This window comes from Scatophagus argus, chromosome 23 (assembly GCF_020382885.2).
Source record: "Scatophagus argus isolate fScaArg1 chromosome 23, fScaArg1.pri, whole genome shotgun sequence".
Taxonomy (NCBI): Eukaryota; Metazoa; Chordata; class Actinopteri; family Scatophagidae; genus Scatophagus; species Scatophagus argus.
The window spans coordinates 5,005,863-5,028,825 of NC_058515.1; the positions used below are offsets into that span (position 1 = coordinate 5,005,863).

Genomic DNA, 22,963 nt, shown 5'->3' on the forward strand with positions numbered 1-22,963 from the left:
AAAACAAATGATGAAGCTGGGAGATATTTTAAAATGTTAAAACAAAACAAAAAGAGATCCCAGAACTCTGAACTCAGAGTCAAGTAAAATACTCTCCAATCAGCCATGACATCTTTATTACTGTGATGTCTTGTCGTCCCTTGTGCCTTTTTTAATTAACCTCCAGTTATGGTGACTCATAGGTCAGTCATGCTTTCCTCTTTAATTAGAAGTCAGCCTAACTATGAACATCAACAAATGGCATTCAGATGTTGCTTGTAAATGTAATGTAGAGCAACAGTCTTGTCCTTGAGTTATCAGGCATTTTGAATGAGAATTTAAATGAGAATTTTGAACTGACTAGACGTGACAGAAGTGTTGTAGAAGCCAGCGTCGAAAACAAAAGACATTTCCAAAGGAGCTCCGTCTCCACACCAGCAAGGAGCGGCCTGTGCTCATGGGGAGGTGAGAGCCCCTGCCTGAAGCTATGGCAGCTGGCGTGAGGGTGTCTGAGCATGCCCGCTACCGCAGTGTCTGATGAATTTGCCTGTCATTCTGTCTGGTTTGCTCTCACTTTGTCACTTGCCCACTCCCCACTTCTGTCCTTTATTTTACTATGTATTTATACTTCTGTTTTTTTTACAGATGGAGTGTGTCCGTAGCTATTACACTTTTATATTTTAGTTTAACCTATACTCTGATCAGATACAGCCTTAACAGTAACTCACCACACATACTGTCACACATACTGTACTGTACATTCATATTGCGATTAAGATTTTAGGCAGTTTATGGAGGACACTTTTATTCCTTGTTTTCTTTTTCTGTCCCTTCTTCTGTTTTTCTCCTCTGCTGCATCTAAATTGGGTACTACTTATAAAATCAACATGTTAAAATCTGCTCATCAGTTCCCCTTTTCTACCACAGTGCTTCCAGTCCCTGCTCACCCATCCCAGGTCATGCAATGTCCTTTAAGTCCCCAGACCTGTCATCCTCTAGCTGTCCCAAAGATGTCCTTGGACCCTTCTTTCCACATCACCTGCCTGCCCTACCCGTCCACTTTTTAGCAGTATTGAAGTCACCTGAGCTCCCCCGATCCATCTCCCCTCCTGCACCACCTTCCCTTATCAGCCTTCAGTATACCAGTCCACGTCCTTTGTTTCTTGCTCAATGGTTTTATCACCTAAGCATGTCTTGGCTCTCTAGTTTCTAGTACTATGCTGTTACCTGTGTCTGCTGCCTGACCTGCCTGCTTTCGCTTTTTGCCTGTTGATTGAATTTTGGATTCATGCCAGCTCCTTGTTGGATTGCTGCCTTGCGGTTTTGACCTCACTATCCAATAAGCCTTTTGTACCTTGAGTTTTGCTTAAAAAACCATTGAAGTGCACCAGTTCAGCCTCAGCAGTGTGCATTTTAGGTCCTAAAAGTAATAGGTGTTGGTGATATTGATGCTGTGGAAAAGGAATGGGTGAAATTGATGTTATTTTGTTCAGAGAAAGTTAATGTAACATTATGAATCAGCAGACTGTGATATGTTCAGGGAGCTGGAATCTGACTTTGCATTTAAATGAAATCATAAAAAAGGATATGTAAATAGTAGCTCATTAATAACTGATTAGATTTAGCCTGAAAGTGATTTTCTTCACTCCTGTCACAATTTTACATAGTAATGGGCGAGTGAAGCTGACTGACCAAAATTTACGTCTCAATAAGGACAAAGCCTTGGTGGACATGCTGCTCTAAGATGGGATGTCATTATACTGAGACAGTTAATTTTAATCATTAGCATGTGGATTGTTGGGGGTGAATGAAGTAATCCGTAGAAAGTGTCACTGCACCCAACATTGTACAAAATATTTACACATTTTGCAAACAAGCAGACTCAGTTAATCCCCTGAACATGCTGTTAGCCCCTCTGTAATCTGCCCAGCAGTGTCCTAAAGCACATTTGTTCACTCTGTTTCTGATGAATGAACAGGACATTGATCTGAAGTGTTGCACAAACCTTGTGTATGCTTCATTTGCGAAACACCAGCGCACATTAAACTCCGGTTTTACAGTCTTATGTCTGTGACAGCCTCCTGGTTTTCGTTTTCTTACCTTCATTTTCTTCCAGTTATCCTTTTTACTATTTAGATTCCTATTTCTTTCTGTCTTTATTTCCATTACCCCACCTCAGTCTCTACCCGCCATTTGTCTTCCCTCTTTCTTCTTCATCCTTCCACAACATTATTCAAGGAAAGGACAAGTGGGAGCAGTTGCTCATGAGATAAGACTGTGATAACTTTACCTTTGCTTGGAAGGACACTGACTATTCTGAAGTCTTCAGAAGTGAAAACACAAGAGTTGAAGAAGATACTTAAATTGAATTGTTGCATATTTTTAAAAAAAATGCCAATGCCAAAAGTGCATAGTTCAGTTTTCAATGGGTTCATTTGGATTTGAAATAAATCAAATTATGCTAAAAACTAAATGACATTTATTACTTGATTTAAGAAAAACCATCCTTTCATAAACCTTGTGCGACATGACACATGGTATGAAAATCTTATATGCCAGGATTTATCTGATTTTCCACCTGAAGGCTACATTTATTGAGTGTGCCTGAGGATCAGGACTGCTGATCTAGCCCCATTTCAGCATTTTACAACATGATGAACCAGATGCTCAGGATGAACTGGCCTATAATACTAGACTAGCAGGAGGGCTGGAGGTACATAAGTACATAATATTCACCTCGTGGATGCCATTTATTAAGATTTAATCAAGTATCTCAGAAGAGGACATTTCATTCGCTAGCACAGACGGATCAAAAGTAGAACCTTTGGGTCAAATATAACCCTTGTTGAACCCACATCCAACCACCTTCTGCTTATCAACAAAATGCCCTGATAATAGACTGCTGCCTTTATCTACTGCATACATATTTAAATCATCAATCATTTGATGATGTATTTCTAATGTGATCATGAAACGAAGATGGAGATGGGCCAGAAAATAAAGATCAGCTGTGCTTTATCTATTAAAGGCCTGAACTAAATGGGACAAAAGACAAAAATGCCAATGAATGCGTACCCAACGCTGATGACACTGATAAGGGACAATGATGTTATGATGATACATCTAAGTATAATCATGATGACATTGATGGTAATGAACAAAATAAAGATGTGATGGTGAATGTGAGCGCGATTTTGCTTTGTGTAAGTGTGGGCTTTGCTGCATGGAGTTCAGAAGATCATGTCTGAACGATATACACTATTTAGTCTGAAGACAAAGACAGGACAAAGCATCAGAGATTGGAAAGGTATATTTTTTTCTTCCCTTTTTTCTTCCCTTTCTAATCTCCCATTCTGCTTCTGCATTTTTGACATTTTGACTATACGGACTGAGACTGACACAATGACACGCTGGTCTTCCTGTCTCTGAAGGTCATACAAAATAAGCTGCATTTTAAAGCAATTCGAATGGATTTTCACATTTTGAAACCAATTTGATGACCAATTTGATTGCCAGTATTTTTCATCCTTGCTCTTTTCTTCTTGAATAGCCCATTATATTATCCACAATGTTATATTACGAATCTGCCTGAACTAGATATTACGCCTCTCCATCTCCACTAAGTGTTGATTTGTCATCACTGACAGATATGAAGTACTTTGCAATGTAAAGAAAAAGGGGAAGTCTAAAATAATGGCAACTACCAATACATTCTGTGACAAAGATAAACTTTTCTAATTAAGACACTGCTCGGTTTGGAATATACAGTATGGAAGTATAAGATACTGCTGAGAGAGTAGTCAACTAATGGCACACATCTGGATGTGGAATGAGGACCAAAAAAGTTGTATATCCCGATGCACTCCTTAACTTTGTTGCAGTGGATGGAAACTCACATTAGTTAATATTTTCTTTTGCAGATTTTCTGGGATTTCTGTGAAAGTTAGCATTACATTTGAATGGAAACATGGCTGGTTCCTGCTCAACCTAACTTGTGTGTTTTGCCTCTGGCAGACATTTGAGTGCTTCACAGTTTGTGTTTGGGATGTCAGTGGAAGCTGGCCAAGGTAGGTTGTAGTGATGTCAGTATCTGTGAGAATGAGAAGGTGGCAGTATATTGGGAAAATGGAGAAAAGATTAAAGAAGAAAATTAAATTTAAAAAAAACATGAAGTAAATAGAACACTCAAGAAAATGCAGAATGATCTCTGCTGGTAGTGTCTTGGGTGTATGTTGGTGGAGAACAGGGAGTACAGAGCAGGCTGTGTGTCCAGTGTGGTGCAAATTTCCACAAAAGAATTCAGTAGCGTGACCGGAACCAGCGTTGCCCCTGGTGACAACAAGGTTTCAAACTGAGGCAGCTGATGATTACTTACTGCCCCTAGCTGCCTAGTTAAGAGGGGTGAGGAGTTAATAGTCAGTGGTGGTATGAAACAGAGCAGCCAATAAAATAGGGTTTTCAAAAACTGCAAATGACCACAACCGTGAAAGGCTTTCAATCAGGCAGGAATCAGGAATGTTCGCCAAAAATGTCCAGTAGTATGCGTGATTAGCTGCAGGCACATAAACACATGCACACATGTGACCAAATGCATAGAGGGGATAGTAACAAATGTTGAAGCAGAGCAGGAAGAAAAGTAGAATCTCGAAAACAGTCACTTACAATTGATACCTGGTTCTTAAAGTTAATTTAGAGGTTTGTTCAGTAGGACAACGCCTGTAAGCCATGCAGCGGATCACTTGCCCCGTACTTCTGTGTAATGAAATTTAAAATCCAAAATCAATGGTGTGATAAAAGAGGAGGGTGTAGATTAATAATGTTGTTTCACACATTCAGCAGCTTAAGTTTCTCTGGCCCTGATCCTGTTCAGAGACCTTCAAATTTCAGTATCTGCTGATGTAGAGTCAAATACTTTTATTTATTTACATATTGAACAGCTGGAGCTTCTTTCCGTAAAGATAATTATAGTGAATGTGGTGAATATGAACACCATTTTGTTTTGTGTGTGTGTAGCTTTGGTTGTCTGGTGTTGAGACGACTTCATTTGAATGAAAGATGAAGTTTTATGGGGTTTTTTTTTCCTCTGAAGACAGGAGGACAAGAAAACATCCACTCAGCTTGTTCCTTTTCTTTTTTGTTTGTTCTTCCAACAGATGGAGTGGGGGTTTGTTAGACTGCTTTTCCATTTCATTGGCACTCTATATATTCAGTCTGACATTGCCCTTTTGTTGGTGTTAGCGGTTTTCTTTTTTGGAGGGATGAGGATCAGATTTTTCCCCAAGCTGTTACTAACAATGACCAGTGTGTAAACTGAGCATAGTGAAATTTGCATTCGGTAACACAAAGTTAGCATGATTAAAGCTTTAAGATCCAAGTGACATCCAAAGATAATTTGCAGGTTAAATAAATGAGTTTAAAATAATAATACTGTATTTGGGGCAAGACTAAAGATTTTCAATATGTAAAATCAGAGCTTCTTCTTTCCTTCCCCCTGATGGTTTCATTTATAACATGAATGGTTATTTCCATCCACCTAATGCATGCTTTCAGTTTGCACAGAAAAAAAACATGAGTGGAAATACCAGGGAAAAGGCTAACAAAAAAGTCTTTAGACTTGAAATGAGTTGGTGTATTAATTGAAGCAAAATGAAACAAAGTGCAAAGGAAACAGGCTTGGTGAATAAATCATGACATACATGAAGCGTGTGACATTCTTCAAGTGCAGTGACATCCAGCGATGAAATTAAGGGACGCTCCTAACAACTGATTTCTCTGAATGTTTAAATAGGAAGTTTAAACTAAGATTAGCTGACAAGTCTTAAAGTAAGAAAACACTCAGAAACAAAGCAAAACTAAAACTGAGCCCAATTTAGTCTGTAAAGATAAACATGGCCAAAAAATATTACATATATCATAGGAGCCATTTGAAGTCATTAATCACATTCTTCAAAAAGCCTCAGACACAACAGTTAGTTGTCGTTGTTAACATCCCCTGCGTGAAAGTAGTGCATACTCCAGATGACCTGAAGCACAAGGGTGACACCTACTGGACCAAAGTGGTGCCCTGTCGACTAGCAAGGGTATTAATGTTAAATGGAATAGTTGATTAATGGCACACATTTGGATGTACAATGAGGACCAAAAGATGTTCATCTCGATGCGCTCCTTGTATTCCTGGTAGTGCATGGAAACGCACATTAGTTAACATTTTACAGATTTGGGGCGATTTCTATGAAAGTTAGCGTTACCTGTGGATGGGAATCTGGCTGGTGCCCGTTCAACCTAACATGTGTGTTTAGCCCTCTGGCAGACAGGATTTGGCCTACTGGCTGTATTCGCAACATTTGACATTTATATAACTTTCCTCAAGCATAGAAAGCTATTTATGTACATTAAGTCATTTCAGTGTGAAGTCTATGGACCAAGCAGGTGGGGCCAGTGAAGGAGACACTAATGCATGTTTTATGGACTGGGAAACACAGACATGTGGGTTAAGTGAGCAGCTTACATAGGAATAAATGTGGGCTATCTTTAAACAATATATCCTGCTCTGTTCATACATCCATGAAACTGACAGACCAACACTTACTTTACATATGGCTACAATTACCTGGGAAACTCTGGACAGCTTGTCTCTGCTCTAATTACTAAAAGATGTCAGTATGACATTCAGTCAATCAGTGCCACAAGCAAACACATCAATCAGTCTGTCACATATCAGTCAATCAATAACCCCACTTGTTTGTGTCAATACAGTTTGTCAGGAAAATAGATGGTGTCAGGTACTATTACAACTTTCTGTTTAAGTGTTGCATATTAAACAGTCTTATACTTCCACTATAGATTTGCACTGTGAGCTGACAGAAACTAGCATAATCTTTGTAGGCATAATCACCAGTCAACCTCTGCTTTGTGTGCGTTCACTGTCTGAAGGAGCAGTGCAGTTATTAGGTAGATTAGTTGATGATTTCAGTACAGTAGGAAAAGCAACAAACAATATCTGTTCACACAGGAGAGTGCACCAAAATGCACTTATTGAGGTGTTGAGGATAGGAAGGAGGATAAGAATGACAATATAGATGACAGGGAAAATGATTGATTATGAAAGTTATTGATGAGATAGTGATTGATGAAAATTAAAGATAAAATTATACCAGTGCTAATATAGTGGAAATCTAAATGATGTACACCTAAAAGAGCTAAATAGTCATGCTTGTTGTCTTAAGTGAGGGGAAACTTATTACTTATTACTTATACTGGTCAGAATACAGTGAGGATGTTCCTGAATTTAGAATGAACCCATGCTACGCTGTACTGTATTTGTTATTGTCCAGTTTGTTTTGCCTATTTTAAGGAACAAAATGGCTACATTCAATAAAAATTGCTTTTGTTTTTCCTTAAAATATGAAATGACCATATTGTTGTAGATAGTTGGACTGACCCCTCTAAGCATCCACTGATTTGTGTTTGTTTTAGAACAAGATGGAAATCAGTGAGCGGAGACTTGAATCTTGTTCAGACTGCGTATTCCAATTCCATGAAACTTGCCCAAGTCACCTTTTAAGCTAACACATTTAAAAGTGTAGAATCATTCTAAATGTCTGCTACTGACTGTTCATTGTTTGTGTGCTCAGTGCCTTCTGAAACCATTGTGGTTCCATCACAAGTTGTTGGACAAACACAAGCATGGTGCCACGGCAATCCTGTGCAACAAAAACCTGATTTGGCTCCTCGTTCACTTTGCTAGGATCGTGCAGGGAGAGGATAGACTTGTTTAGCCAGGACTGTTCTGCTGGTTGTGGGCCAGCAACAAAGCATTGTCACTTATTGAGAAATACAGAAAGATACCTCATTTCAACTGCATCTGTCTCACTTCTCAGTAACGAGGCCTTGTCTTTATAGTGGATGTATCTGTTAAATGAATTCAGTCTGGCTGCTATTTTTAGCCTGTACACAGTTCTGAATATGCACTGATTTCTAAAGTATATCTTGTTGAATGATCACAGCCTTAATGAAACATCCCCGCTTCTTTTATGTGAAGAGCTCAGGCAATCAGCAGATTGAGATTGAGTTCTTCTACACTGATAGAGATGCAATATCATCAAATCAATCTGATGGATTCAATTAAAAATATCCTGCTTGCCTTTTCATGTCAGAGTTACAGAGACTTTCTGATTGATTTGCATACTTTTTTAATAGATTTCTGACAGGGTTTTTAAAAGACAAATGTCTACACTGTCATTGTCCCAACTGAAATCACTGCCATTAAAGTGATTCTGAACAGGAAATGTGCCCTTCCATTATTTGGAGTGGTTGAAGCCTCAGCTGAACATAGATCAGTGGTGGCTGTTGATCCATCTGTTTTCTCACTGATTTCTCGCTCCTTTAAGTAGTAAGCACTGGTCTGGGATCAGTGTCAGTGTAGGGTTTGGTGCAGGGCCAAGGTGTGAGGGGATTAATGTTTGTGAGTGTGTATGTATGTATGTGTGATGATTACCACAAACGCATGAGCCGTAGCAGGATTACTGCTGACTCACTAGGGAGCTCTCACTGCTTTGTGTGTGTGTGTGTGCACGTGTGTGAGTTTCAAAGCAAGACATAGTGCGCCTTAGTGTGCAGTTTGTATTTGCTTGCCAAGGAGTGATGAGAAGAGATGATGGTGGTGTGTGTATCTCCTAACCAACATGTGTTTAACAAGATCCCAATTCTGTCTTGCACCTGAACATGAACACCTATTTTGCTCCCTGGAAACGTTAGCAAAACCCACCACTCCCTCCCACACAGACAAACCCGCATTCCTTCTCCAACTTTTGCAAAAACTTCGAATAACAGCAATCTCTCTCTATTACTCACAGATACATTCATATGTATCCACACAAAAACACACACACACATACACACACGCACACATATAACAGGCTGAATGCTAGCATGGCACCAGTCTTGCCATGTTGGATCCTGTTGGGAGCTGTAATTATGTGCCAGCTAGAGAATTAGGAGTGTTAACCAAGCAGCAGTGCAAACAGCAACAGATTAAGAGTGAAACAACACAGCCACTCATTACTCGATGTTAGCTCAATACTGTGGTGTGTGAGCTTGATTATTTTATGGGCTAGTCCAAAAAGGCTACCAATCTTTCATCCACTGGCCCACAAATTAATCCTCACCTCTGCATGCCAAGCCATTACCTGAAGCTCAATCTCATCTCAGTTTTAACCTCAGCCATAAACCCATGTTTCTATTTAAATCTAAATTACACAAATCATAATTTTAACCTCCAAAGTTCTTTTTCTAAAAAATGATGGTGTTGTTTAAATGCTCCAGCTTTAATATCAGTCTTTCACCGGTTAAGCTCAAAACATAAACTCTCATGTATGCTATAATACACACAGACACACACACATCAATAACTAGTTATCAGGTGCTGACAAGACTGGGACTTCGTCCTTGTTAGTAGAAAAAGAAACATCCTGGCACTGCAGAAGACTTTGGTCACAGGACTGGCCTACTTCAGTTTGCTTTGGCCTGGTTTGGAAGCTCTTCGTTTACTCTTAGAGCAGGAACAGAACGGAGGTGGATTTGCCTCCCACAAGCCCATCATCTGTGCCGCCTAGTATGACAGCCGTGCCGTGTATGTCTGCGTGCCTAGCTGTGTCTCATGAGCTGCGTGGAGCAGGTTTTGATGAGAACAAACTGACATGGTGGCCCAGGAGTCCTGCACAGTGATTGAAATATTTGTGAGAGAGGTTTCTTTTTCAGGCACAAATACAATACAGCTGCCTGTCTCCCTTTTGCCCTGCCCTTAGGTAGGGGAGACCGTGGACAGTTGTAACACTTTTTGCGTTATTCCCAATAAATCGAAAAACATTTCCCCTAGAATAACCAATTTGCTGTATTATAAACTTCAGTGTGTCAACAAATGATATGATATATTGAAGTGATTTTGTGAGATATAAACCATCCTACTACACAGTAATGGTTATACCTCATGCCAGGTGGAATAGTAACGTCAAAACTAAACATACTTTATCACTGAAATACTCAAAAACAAAAAATATTATTCATCATTCACTTTATTGTGACTATTTTATATCATTTTTTAAAAAGTACTTTTACAAAAAAGCTGTCAAATTATAATGCATACGTTGTTTGACATGAAAGTAGCCATGTTTTCACATCATATGGACTAACCTGACCTGACTGCTGGTTTGACATGTTATTCATTTCTATTTTTCCTCCCAAAACAATGATTCTAATGTGACTTGTTGGGATTCCTAGACACAGGACAATAATCTAAAAATGCATATAACAGAAAGGTTTCATTTTTATATCTTGTAGAAACAATCCTTGGTCATTTTCTCTAGGAGTTTCAAATGTGGCTTTTTAAAGGCAAAAGACAGTCTAACAGAGCATGTGCAGAGTGAATGTAATTACTATTACTCTGGCTGTATTTTTTAGCTGGAGGAATTCTAGGTGATACTATGGCCTTGTGTTACAGCCGTCCCTGGTCTCCTCCACACACACAAATAAACTGTTTACATAAACAAAATATGTAGTGATAGTTTAAGATTTAATGAGTGTGAAAATAGTGTTTGTAAAATCTTGATTTTCTGTGACCATTAGCTGTTTGTATTCCCTTCCTCCTTGTCTCACAGGGTTTTGATGCTCTATAACTACCTAATGATTTAAGTGTGAGGAATATTATATTTGTAGGGGGCCTCTACATGCTTATATTACCACAGGCATGTAGACTCTCAAACTGCCAAAGCAGAATTTCCACAACTACAACAGACTGGGACATCCTAAGTGGATGTCTGCACAGCCACACTTCACATGCTCAGCTCACATTATACGCTTCGCGCTGCAATGCAAGCTGGCTGTATGGTTGAATGGATGTATGATTTGAGACCTGTCTTTGAAGTCCACTGAGGCAGGGGATGGGAATTGATGGATTTATGTTTCATGACATGCTTTACTGGCACACTGCCCTTCTCAGTCACCATGGCTCATCTCTGGTTCATACTGCAAATTTTAATCCTATTTATCCAAAGCTGACAGCCTTGTATAATTCACCCTTCTCCTTCTTCTTTGTCTTTCTTGATTTTTCTTTTTCCGTCTCTGTTTGTATGTTTCGTTATACCTCTCTTCTTTACTCCTCTGTCTCCCTGCTTGTCTTCATCCCTTTCTCATCCTCTCTCCACCTGTCTCTCTGCTCCTTGCTCTGTTATGCTGGAACCAAACTGTGCTCTTTCCTCGGTGCTCCTTATGAAGGGGTTTCTGTTCTACATGTAATGGAGGTTTGAACACTTGCTACAGGCACATTACTACCTTTATCAATATGCACAAGGTTCACAAAAGGTTCACAAACTCTAAGAAAGGAATCTACATAGTAAATGAAAATATAGCGAACTGTTTAATACTCCTGTTTGTGATATGAGAACACACTGACAAAGGCCAGCCTTCAATAGGCTGGGCAGTTTTCCCTCACCAGTACCAACTTCTTTGTTCCAATTCAGGCTCTCTGTATTATTTCAATTAAAAAGCTTATTTTTGTTTTATAGAAGGTGGGAGGGCAGCACTCCACTGCAAAGGATTCACCTCATGTGTTGATCTTTTATTGTTTACATACAGAGCAGCAGACCAATTCCCTAATGTGTCCAGCATGTTACTTAAAGACAGTTTTCCCCAGCGGTTCAATTCTCAAGACTCTCTAAACCTCCAAAAAAGCATTGCTACCCCTCCTCATTCCAGCAAAACATACCCTTGACTGACCCCAATCTTAGACAGAAGTGAAAGTTGAAGAGATTTTTGAAGGAGATTTGTGCTACTCAGTTGAAAGCTTGTAGGCAATGTCCAACACAGTTTAATCATAAAAGATTCCTAAAATCTACAGTTGGGACATTTCTTACCGGATGGAGAAGACAACACTCAATAGACTGAAGCTGATGCTTGTGTTGTGCTAAGAACTTTGGCTGGGCCATTGTGCAATGCAGCAACAGCACATTCGACTTTGATTCGACTTTGCATAGTTCTGTCTGTGTTAGAGATATTACGTGGCAACATTTTGCCCTGAAGGGTATGCCCAGATATACTGCAAAGGAAATTAATTACTCCCGCTTTTATCCATGAGCTTATTCTTTTGGTCACTACCCAAATTGTGTTGCCAGAGGTGAGCTCCTCCTTCACCAGGACAGCATCTGCATGACTGCAGGTAATGCAAAATAGTGATCTCACTGTGTTGTGAGCAAATCCACAAAATATGTTAACTTTGGCAAACCCTCACTTCTAACCAAAAAAGACCATTTTTAGATAAAATATTATATGCTTGGTCATCCCATCTGCTTCATATTCAACTGCAAGCTGTTCTACGGCACACCCGTGGTCACGGCCTGACAAATCCAGGAGGACCGAGCCATCAGCAAGGGTCAGTGATGCAGTACTGAGGTCACAAACCGGACACACCACTTCTCTGCAATGCACTAAACTCAGAACAGAATTGTTGAAAAGGCATCACCATGACAGAACCCATTTGGCCCTTGAGAATGCGCTCGACCTACTGCTGAGGACACAGCTTCCCCTCCAGTTACACAAGGACCAGATGTCTTGGAGTACAGCCCCATAACCTCATACTTCCTCATCCACAAAATCTACGCCACTGGAAAGGTTTGACTCCTCACAGCAGTTGAAACACTGAATGTCCATAGCATATGAGTCAACTAGTGGACCAATGTGCCCTGGCTAACTCAATATAAAGGAAGCTTCTCATAAACACCAAAAACACAGAGAAACATTCAGAAGTTCATTACCCAGCTCTTATTGTGGCTCTGCCATTCTGCTTGAGTGGTACAGAATTAGTAGTTAGCAGTGCAGATTAGAATGCAGCGTGCATTCCATACTAATCTCTAACATACAAATGCAAATGATCGTACTCACTCGAACTGAGAGTTTATGAGACAGTGACTGTAGATGAAGGCTTGACACCAGGAAAATGTGTGTCTAACGCCCCACAGGGGATCTGCCTGTGATCAAAAATGTATCAAAGAGAGGATAAAACTTGAAACAGCAAACGTGAAAAGGCCTCATCAGTTTGTACCTGATCGGAAAATCTTTTCTTCAGGTTTTTTGGAGCCAATGCAAGGCAATCATTCACCACAAACAATCACAGATTGTCATAGTTCTCAGTTTTTAACCCAAAATGTTGCCATTGTTTAAAAGCCTATTAGCTTGCATTTCAAAGCAGTATTAGTCATGCAAGCGGCTGTCAACTTTCTCTCTGTGGGGTTGCCCTGATGGCTGATGGGTCTAGGACAAATTTACTTGGGAATAGCAGACAGTTGTTATGACTGCATTAGCTTGGATCTGAACCCAAGCTGTGCTGTCATCTCTTTTTTAGTGTCCTGTCTGTCTGCACTGCCAAATGCAAATGTAGGTGAACCAGCACCTTTAAACCCACAATAGCTGCACTAACCTTTCTCTTAGTCTTCCAGATGAAGCAAGCTGTGGCCAAACAACAGGGAGTGAAATGTTTAATTCTGTGTCCTCAGATCCTGAAGGATGTTAACATTACACGAACAGCTAAACTGGCCTCAGCTGACCTTCCTCTCTCTAAAGACTTTTTGCCCACTGTGGAACCACACATTATAGATCATGGCAAGGTAAATTGACTATATGTTTTATTTCCTCTCTGACTGCAAAACACCAAGACGGTGTTTGCTTCTCAGAGCAAGTAGATGCAAAATGAACACAGTTCAGATGTAGTTCATGTGCCCCAGAGTGGGTTCTGGGAGCTGTCAGCTCTTCATTGTAGCACTAAAATATACATAAACACCCCTTTCCAATACTTAAACTGGAATGCCCAGTAGAGTTAGACAATATTTAGACAGCACCGCTTTCACTGCAGCTGCTAACGTTCGTCCTTGTCTCTTTGCCTGTCTGTCTGCATGGGCGTTTCTTTAGCCTTCAGAGGGTTGTGTGTGCCAGAGCGTGTCTATAAAAACAGGTGATAACACATAGATGGCTGAATAGCTGTGCATTGTCACATGCAGAGCACACACAGGCAAAATTATTTATGCAGCTGTGATATTGTGTTTTTTCATATCTACTTGATTTTTCATCTCTTCGTGCTGTGAAAGGCAGATGGCATATTTTGAGGTGGCAGTCATGTGTGCAGAAGAATGTTAGATGGATGGGATGTTCTCTCAGTCCACACATTTTTGCCTTTTTCTTTCTCTCTCCCCAAGTTTTTCCCCTCCCTGCAAACATCACACTACTGTTGTATGTGTGTTGGCGTGCACTCCTTGGAGGATGTAAAGGGGCCATGCAGGGTTTTTTTTGTGTATGTTGTGTGTCATGTCTGTGTGTATGTGTGTGTTTGTGCATCCCGAGTCCACACAAAGACCCAGCCAGAGTCCATTGGCTGGGTCTTTGCGCGTGCAGCGTAGTAATGAGGGCGTCATTAGTTTGGCTGGGAGGCTCCTCCACTATTAGCTAATGGATTCTCAGCCATCTGCTCTGACAGGCTCCACTGGTTACTCATTTCCACCTCGTGCTACTGGAGACGTCTTTCCTGTCTCTGTGTGGAGGCTCTGGGAGTGGTTGAACCCCTCCTGCTGTGTGGTTCAACTCCTCATGTCTGTTTAGCTGGCTGACTGTCAGGTAGCCACCATTCTGTCTCTGTGCTTGTTTTTGTACCTCAGTCAACATCTGCAGTATTTATTTTTCACACAGTCACATGTGTGAAAAAGAACTCTTTGTTTCTCCCTCTTTAGTTTGCTTGACTGAAGATTCCCCTCTCAACTTTTCTACAGTATAAATACTTGTGTCACTGTTTCTGGTCTTTACAGCCAAAGCATAATTTACAGCATAATTTTTTATATCATACTTGGTTTTTCTTTCTCAAGGTATGACCTTGACAATATCCCTCAAGGTATGCCTTGACAAAGACCAAGTGTGTTTGAAATGCCATACTGAAGTCATTGAGTGGAGCTCTGTGTTTGGTCACCTTCTTTGCTGCTGTCTCCAATTTACCGGGTCATGGTAAAGTGCATCAGAGGAAGTTAAAAAGCACAGAAATAGGCAATAGGCCAGTGTTAAGTATAGTGTGGTGGCCAAATAATTATCGTCATCCTCAAAAATGCATGTTAAAAGGAAAGATTTCTGAAAGATTTCCTGGGGGGAAAACAACAGGTTCTTGGAAAAGACAATGTGTGACCTATCTTGTCAGCTTCACTGGGAGCTGACCTCTTTCTTCCACTCGGGCTGGATCCAGAAATAGTTTGTGGGCCTATTGCCGGTGGGTCTCCACAGGACCTTAGCTGTGATAGATTTTAAACAGACTGGCTCCCTGAGCTAAAGAAAAAAAAACTTGCCTCTGGGAATCCTTTTGGAAAATATGTATGACAACCTGTTCTATTTACCTGCTGCGTGCACTGATGAAATGGAACTGAGGACATTTACTCAAGTACTGTACTTGAGTACAAATTTAATATACTTGAACATTGCTTGAGTGTTTTCTTATCAGTTCTACTGCACTTTGTTTGAGAAGGAGATATTTCTTTTATTTCACTACATTTGAGAGCTGTAGTCATATCAAGATTCAGAAAGAGTTTATAATATTGCAGTGCATTGTTGCAAATTAAACTAATGTAGGCACAATATAGCTGTATAGAAGTAGAGTTGAAACTGTTGAATGATAACTGTTTTGGTAATGATTTAAAATGTTGTCAGCTGTCACCGCACAATTAGTTACTGAACCAGAAACTGATCATCAAGTGAATGCATAAGGAAAATAGTTGCACTCCTGTATGAAATACTTAAAAGTCAGCTCCACCTCCACTAACTATAGCAAGAAAACGCTGCTCAGACACTGATGCATCAGTTATGATGATCTAATGATATAAAAGTTGGTAGACAGAATGGACATTTTTGCTTTCTTCAATGCAGGACTTTTACTATATTGTACTTCTGCATTTTTACTGTCTTGTATTTGTGCTTTTATTTAAGTAAAGGATTTTACAATTCATTCATTCTCTCTCTCTCTCTCTCTCTCTCTCTCTCTCTCTCTCTCTCTCTCTCTCTCTCTGCCTCTGTGCTTTCAGTCACTTGTCAAGTGGTTTTATGTGTGGTTTTTGAAATGCCACAAAACATAAAATGCCAATCATTTGGGTTGAACTGAATTAATCATCTTCCTGAATAGAACCATACCACCATATTATAACATCCTGTACATACTATGTGCATACATGTTTTAAAATGTGGTGAAATGTGGTCATTGGGACATCACATTGACAGCTGAACACAATAACATACGTATGATATATAATACATAATATAATACATATGATTATACAACATACATACACATTCAGCAGCCACTCTACCATGCAGATTGGCTGTAGCACCTTTCTATCTGTTTGACTACAAGTCTATTTGTTTTTATCAGCCTGTATTCCCAATGGCCCCATGATCCTCTGTCTTCTTCTGTCTCTCTGTCCATCTATTTCTCATTTGCTATGAATATCACAACATCTGTCCCCGAGGGGCCCTTCCAAGAAATTACACACCCTTCACTTTGACACAGACGTGTTGGAGCATTTATCACACCTATCAGGATGCGTCGTCAACATATGATCACATCCGCTCTCTCTGGGGAGAGGCTGTAGCTCATCCAGCACACACACATACACACACTACACACATAACACACATTATACAGAGACTGCCAAACATTCAGATGTGTATGTCAGCTCTGTGATGCTCATATCTCTTTGTCCCCCCCCCCCCCACACACACACACAGCACACAGACATAGACATCCACACATAAACTACAGATATTACAAATCTTCTCTCTCATGGTTTTCTCTTCCTACTGGTTTAGCATGGCTCCCTTGGGCACAGTAGAAGCCTATCCTGTTTAATTGAGTGTATCTCATCATCTGCAATGGGCCTTCCCTCCACTAATGAGTTTTAAGAGCTCCTTTGCTTTCTACCACCCTTTGCTCTTCAAGGGAGCACTGTGTGTGTGTGTATTTGTGACTGTTTGAAAATGATCAGGTGGGCTAAGTGAGGATGGATTAAAGCACCATGCAAATCATTGTGTTGACACGCTGCCTAAGAAAGTCTTGAGTGAGAGAGACAGATGAGGAAGTGGCACACCCTGACGCGCAGTGAGTGACTAAACTCGAGACGGAAATGCTCCTCCAAGTGTCATGATAAACACTGCGCAATGTAGAGGATGGTAGGTTAAAGCCTACATCTATATAAACATCACTTTTTCAGAAGATCTAAGTTGTTTTGTGTTGGAGGAACATGCTCAAATACAGCTGACAGGCTTGTACTGTACACCTGTTTTGTCACTTTTGTCTCTTACTGCTTATAATGTCATGCTTTCTTTCACTTCCCCCCCTTGTCTTCTTGTTCTTCACTGTGATGATAGTCACATATGCTAATCCAGCTTTATCTGGATGTTTTGTCTCTTTGGGCCCCAAGCTAATCAAGTCACACACAGATACACTTGACTGGCTGATGGTAATGCCTTGCAGTGTTTTAAATGGCCCCCAGAGATATTGCACAAGCAGTCACAATTTAGCAATCGTCATATGCATATACAGATACAAACACATGTACATGTACAGGCACATGTAATTTGAACCGTGAGTATACATAGATTACATAGATGCTTCCACACTGGTATGAATATATAAACGCTAACACACTTCAGTGTACTGGGACACATACCTAGCAGTCCTCATATGGTTTGCAAATTTCTCTCCCCTCTTGTACTCACTGTTTCACAGTCACACATCCATTTCTGTATTAACTGAAAGTTGTCACTCACACACACTCAAAACCTCACACTGCTGTGGCCAGTGCAACATCCTGTAATAGGCAGAAAAGGCACTTCTAATTGCAGATACTTACCAGTGCTTTCTAGTGACAATGTGATTTTGTCAGTGCATCAGACTGAACTATGCTGCTTGCTGTTGCCTCAGACGGCTGATGGTACAGGGCTGATGCCTGTCTATAGCATGAACACACAAGCTGTCAAACTCTTCCTCATCCTTCTCTGGCCATCATCACTGTCTCGCTTCTCTGTGTCACTTTTGTAGCAACTCCAGCTGCTGGTACAAGTGAGGAGGAAGGAAGGATGATGAGAAATAAGAAAGGTAAGATCAATCTCCTTTTTAAAAATGTGGTTTTATGTGTTTATATACGTCTCGCCAAGCTACGTGCTCATCTCTCCCATGTTAAGTTTCACCTGCTTAACTTCCACCTCCGTCTTTGTGTCTTCTTATTCCGTCCTTTTATTTTTGAGCCTTTCATAAGTAGTCTTTGCCCTTGCTTTCTCATTCCACACTTGAGAAGTGCATCGCTACATCACGTATGCAATGGGATTGTGCTCCCTGTGGTTCCTGCTGTAATTCTGTATGCTTTCAGCTTGTTCTGGGTTCCCAGTGTGACTCAGCCTCACATGTCTATTTGTGTCTCTCTCACCCTCTCTCTCTGTCTTTTTACTCTCTACATCTTGCTCTTAGTAACTCTTCCTTGCTTTCATCCTCTATAAATTTCTCCTGCATTCTTTCTGTCTCTCTCTCCCCTCTCTCTCTGTCTCTCTCTCCCTCTCCCTCCTTCTTAATCTTTTTTCACACTCTTCTCCTGCCTCCCTCTGTCCCTCCATCTTTCTTAGGAATGTTTCACTCCTCCTCTCACTTTCTCCCTACTTCCACTCTCCTCTCTCGCCCCTCCTCCTTCCATGCCTGCCATCTCTTCTTTCATTTTCTGACTCAACACCTTGCTCTTTGCATGTCTATTTCTGGTCTCTATCTTCCTCTCCCCATGCCAGCATCACCTCCCCCAGGTTCTCATTATCTGTCTCCCTCTCTTCCTCTCTCCTGTCTCCGTCTGTGCTTAGATACCTTCTATTCCCGAACCTGTCCCACCCACATGTGCATGTGTGCACACGTGCACCCACGCAGACATACACACCTGCATCAACATGCACGCACACATTCACATTTTTAAAGGCTCTGCATCCTCGGACCAGTCATTTTCCTCTGTATTCATTTTTTTTTTTTTTTTTTGCTGCTGGCAATATGAGAAATATGCTAGTTACAAAAAAGTAACTGCAATATCAAGACAAGTCTCATCAAAGATTGGCTTCCTTCCTCACTTAGACTCATTTCTAGGATTTCACTGGATAGAGCTGAAGACTGTCAGCTTATAAAATACACCAAGCACCAAAACATTTTTTTGAAACTCACATGTTAAATTTCTAAAGCAGCAGGTTGCATTTCCATTCTTTGGTAATTCACATCATCTGTGTACCATAAGTACCATGCAGTGCCCTTGACTGCAGTGTTATCTACTCCAGCGACTGCAGATCTATTTAAAAAATCATCTTACAGGAGCAGACGGCAACTTGCCAATAGAGTAAAGCATCTGTTCCTGATTTTTTTCTTTCTTTTTCTTCATTTGAAGCAAGTAATCAGAGATGATCTGACAAAGACAATGTGTTATTATAAATGTGGCAGAGCCTTTAATATGTTTCTCTCTTGCTGCCCTCTGTTCTGCCTTTTTTTTTTTTTTTTTTATCATGAACTCATGTTTTTGTCACTAATGATCGCCATTCACTGCTACTCGCAGACAAAGCAGAGCAGATGTTGCTCAGATAGTTGCTGTTCAAATTATAGCGCATTATATTTTTTGTCATTCAAACCGTTGGTAGCTAACAAACAAGCCAGTCTTCAGTGTTACGATCAGACTGCAACAAACATTTGTGGAAGTGTCTGTACAACTTTTCTCTGTCTCTGTTTGCGCTGCTTTTGTTTGGCACATTGTTACCGTGCCCTCATTTCTTTGTCACTTATGCAGTGTTAACACGCACACCCCCTGCTACACTCTGATAAAATGGAGCAGATGTTCATTAAAAAGCAACTGTGGAATTATGATTTTTTATTTATTTTATTTTTTTTGTCACGCAAACCTTTATAACTGACAAACAAGAAAGACATTTGTGATATCATCTGCCAATTACTAGAATTTGTTTGATTATATCCACAATTGCAATTTACTCATTGTCTGTTCTTGACTGTTGTCAGTATTTTATCTCTATGCCCTCCCTCCTGTCGACGCTTTTTCATCCCGCGCTTATTGTTTTTTCCTTTTCATCTTTGCCTACATCCCCAGAGGGGCAATGGAAGTATCCTCTGAACTCCATGACAATGAGTCTGGGAAAGCTGTATGAAGAAAACGACCTCTCCACCAGCGAGTGAACTGAGTGTTTTCTTCCCTCGTGAGACTAGTGTGCACAGGTACCGAAATACACAGGCACAATTCACACCACAGTACATGTATTCAGACTGAAACACACTAGTCACTTGCTGGTGACAAGACCCAACGTGCATTTATAAAACCGACCCAAGCTTCTATTTCGTACTTTGTTTTCCTAAAGCAGTGAGTAATAGTAGTAGTAGTAGTAGAAGAGAGTGAAAGCAGGCAGGCACCTTATGCTCACACACATCTACATGTGGTTATTACTGCACACATCATCCACAGCCTTCCACTGTGTAATCAGTGCATCTAAAATTATCGCCAGCAAAACCTAATTTTCTTTGTTTCTATGCACACTGGGATAACTTTTTTTTTTTTGGCACTAGAACCACAGGGCTGTTGTTGTTCATGACTATTATGATTACATTCAGAATCTGAGCAGGGGAAAAAAAAAAAAAAGCAAAAAAAGTCAGCTACTAGTTCAGCTCCTGGCTCGTAAGGCTTTGCTAGTAAAGCTGCTGTGAAAATGGATTGATTTGATCCTGCACGCAATATTGTAGCCCCAGTATGTTCTTTACACTGTGTAAGTTGACCATTCAATACATACACTGCTCCACATAAAAAAAGAAATGGTGTTCATTTTTATGCTTGCTTGTAGACGCCTCTACATCTGCTGTAGAGGCTTAGAAATGAAGGGATTTTCAGAAGGTCTGTGCTGAAGTGTGCATGTGTGAAATGCCTGGGGTACAGTGGTAGCCCTTATAGGCCGGTTGAGATGTTGCTTCTAAGAAATTAAGTGCGCTGGTCCAGATGTCAGTTGTAAAGAATGACGACCTCAATTCTAAGTAATGCACACAGTAGTAATGACTTCTCACCTACATGAACGTCAAAATAGCTGTGGCTGTCAGCTGTTTTCAGCAGAAAAAAATCTGGGATAAACTCGCATCGCACTGTCTCTAGAGCTGAGCTGACAAAAGTTCGCAATAATATAGTGAAAAGTGGAGCATTTAGCAGTTAAAGAATCAGATATTTCCCTCAGGAACTGCCGGAGACCAAAACAGACCTAACAGAGAGTGACTGCTGGACATTAACACATCTACTGCATGTGTTAACAGTCAACTGTTGTCTAACAACTGCTGTAACAACTTTTATGAGGTGATAATACATCATGGTTATGTTCACGGCCTGTTGTGTTGCCCCCATGTGACCAACCAGGAGCCCAGAACCAAGCCCAGAACCAAGCGCTGGCTCTAGAAGGGCTTTTCGCGTGTTCAATGGCCAACACGGGAGGGCGTGATGACGGGTGTTCTGTTGGTCTCAGTGTGCAACCACTCTGCTACATGCCACTAAATGCTACAAACTCGTCCTTAATTTCACAGTTAATCATGTTGCGGGATATCACATATTTTGAGGTGACTGTTTTAACACTCACTGCTGGAAAACATAAAACTAAGTTCAAGATAGTTTTCACTTGTGCAAAGTTCTTGCTTACTTATGGATTTATTTATCTGGTGCCCACAGGTTGCAGTGAAAAACTAATTTCCAAATAAAAACAAAAAAAATGCTGACACTTGTATTTCTGAAACTTGTCTGGTACACCCCGATGTTTGATAAATGGATATACACTGCAGTGCTGGAAAATGGACACAGTGTTCTTTCTGTCTGTGGAGGACAACTACCTTAAAAAAATAACAAAACAATCGTTCCAAGTCTTGACCCGAGAGCCTCTTTCTGAATAGAAAGATGTCACAGGCTGCAGTGTGTTGGAGAGGAGAGCAGAGTTCAAACAGCGATATGTTCATACAGGTTTATTGTGAACCCTTATTATAGAGTGACATTTGAGGAAGAGAGAGAGAGAGAGAAGACGCAGGAGCTCTTCTGAAAAGATTAAAAGATTTCGAGAAAGATGGAAAGAGGCAGACGGAGATAGATTGAGATAGAAGTGGCATGTCGACTGAAATTGGAAGTGAAGTACCTTAGACACACACATGCACACACGGTTACCATTTGACAGTGAGGTGGAGAGTGTGTGGAGGGAAGAGATTTTTATACAGTTGTGTCCAGTTGCCCACGATACCACGTACAAGACCCCTCCCACTCTCCCTCTCTCTAAAATTGTGCCTCCGTTTAGCCCTCACACATCATTAGCTGGAAACCCCATTGCTTTCTCCTGAGTCCTTTCTTTTTTAACAGCCTCTCTTTCTGCCCAAACTCATCCCCCCTGCTGGACAGAGAGGGGGAGAGAGAAGTAGGAAGTTGGTGAGTCAGAGGCAGGTGTCTGACAGCCAGCCAGTTAGCGAGCCAGCTCAAGAAATTTCTCATCCACTACCTCCTGCATTTTCTTTCCCATCCACTTCTCTCTCTGTGCTCTGTTGAGGCCTGGTGCTGCTCACTGGAGATACCAAAACCCACAGGCGAGGGCCAAATCCCCCTTGTGCTCTTTCTATCATTATTCTTCTTTTCTTTTTTTCTCTCTGCTCTCATTCTCCATGATCCCAAACATTTTCTCCTTATGCACCTGAACGTTTCGCTCACCTTTCCTTTCCTCTGTCATTGAGTCTAAACTCTCTCCCAGGCAGCGTTTCCACTGCAGGCCTTTGTCAAGACTTCTCTACCACCACCATGCTGGAACACACCACTCTTCTGCTGGGACATCATATGGCACTATGGCCAAATATTCACTCACACACTCATAAATCTATATACAGAAACAC

General features: G+C 40.8%; 1 long non-coding RNA gene across 2 annotated transcripts in view; it reads left to right on the forward strand.

Moving 5' to 3' along the window:
- The window catches only part of LOC124055055, a 65,509-nt gene extending 44,985 nt beyond the window's left edge, over window positions 1-20,524 (forward strand). For both annotated transcript variants that reach the window (XR_006842528.1, XR_006842529.1), the window contains 2 exons: window positions 18,089-18,145; window positions 20,166-20,524. This is a non-coding gene — a long non-coding RNA (uncharacterized LOC124055055). The remainder of the gene's footprint in view (window positions 1-18,088; window positions 18,146-20,165) is intronic.
- Window positions 20,525-22,963: the final 2,439 nt, after the last annotated feature.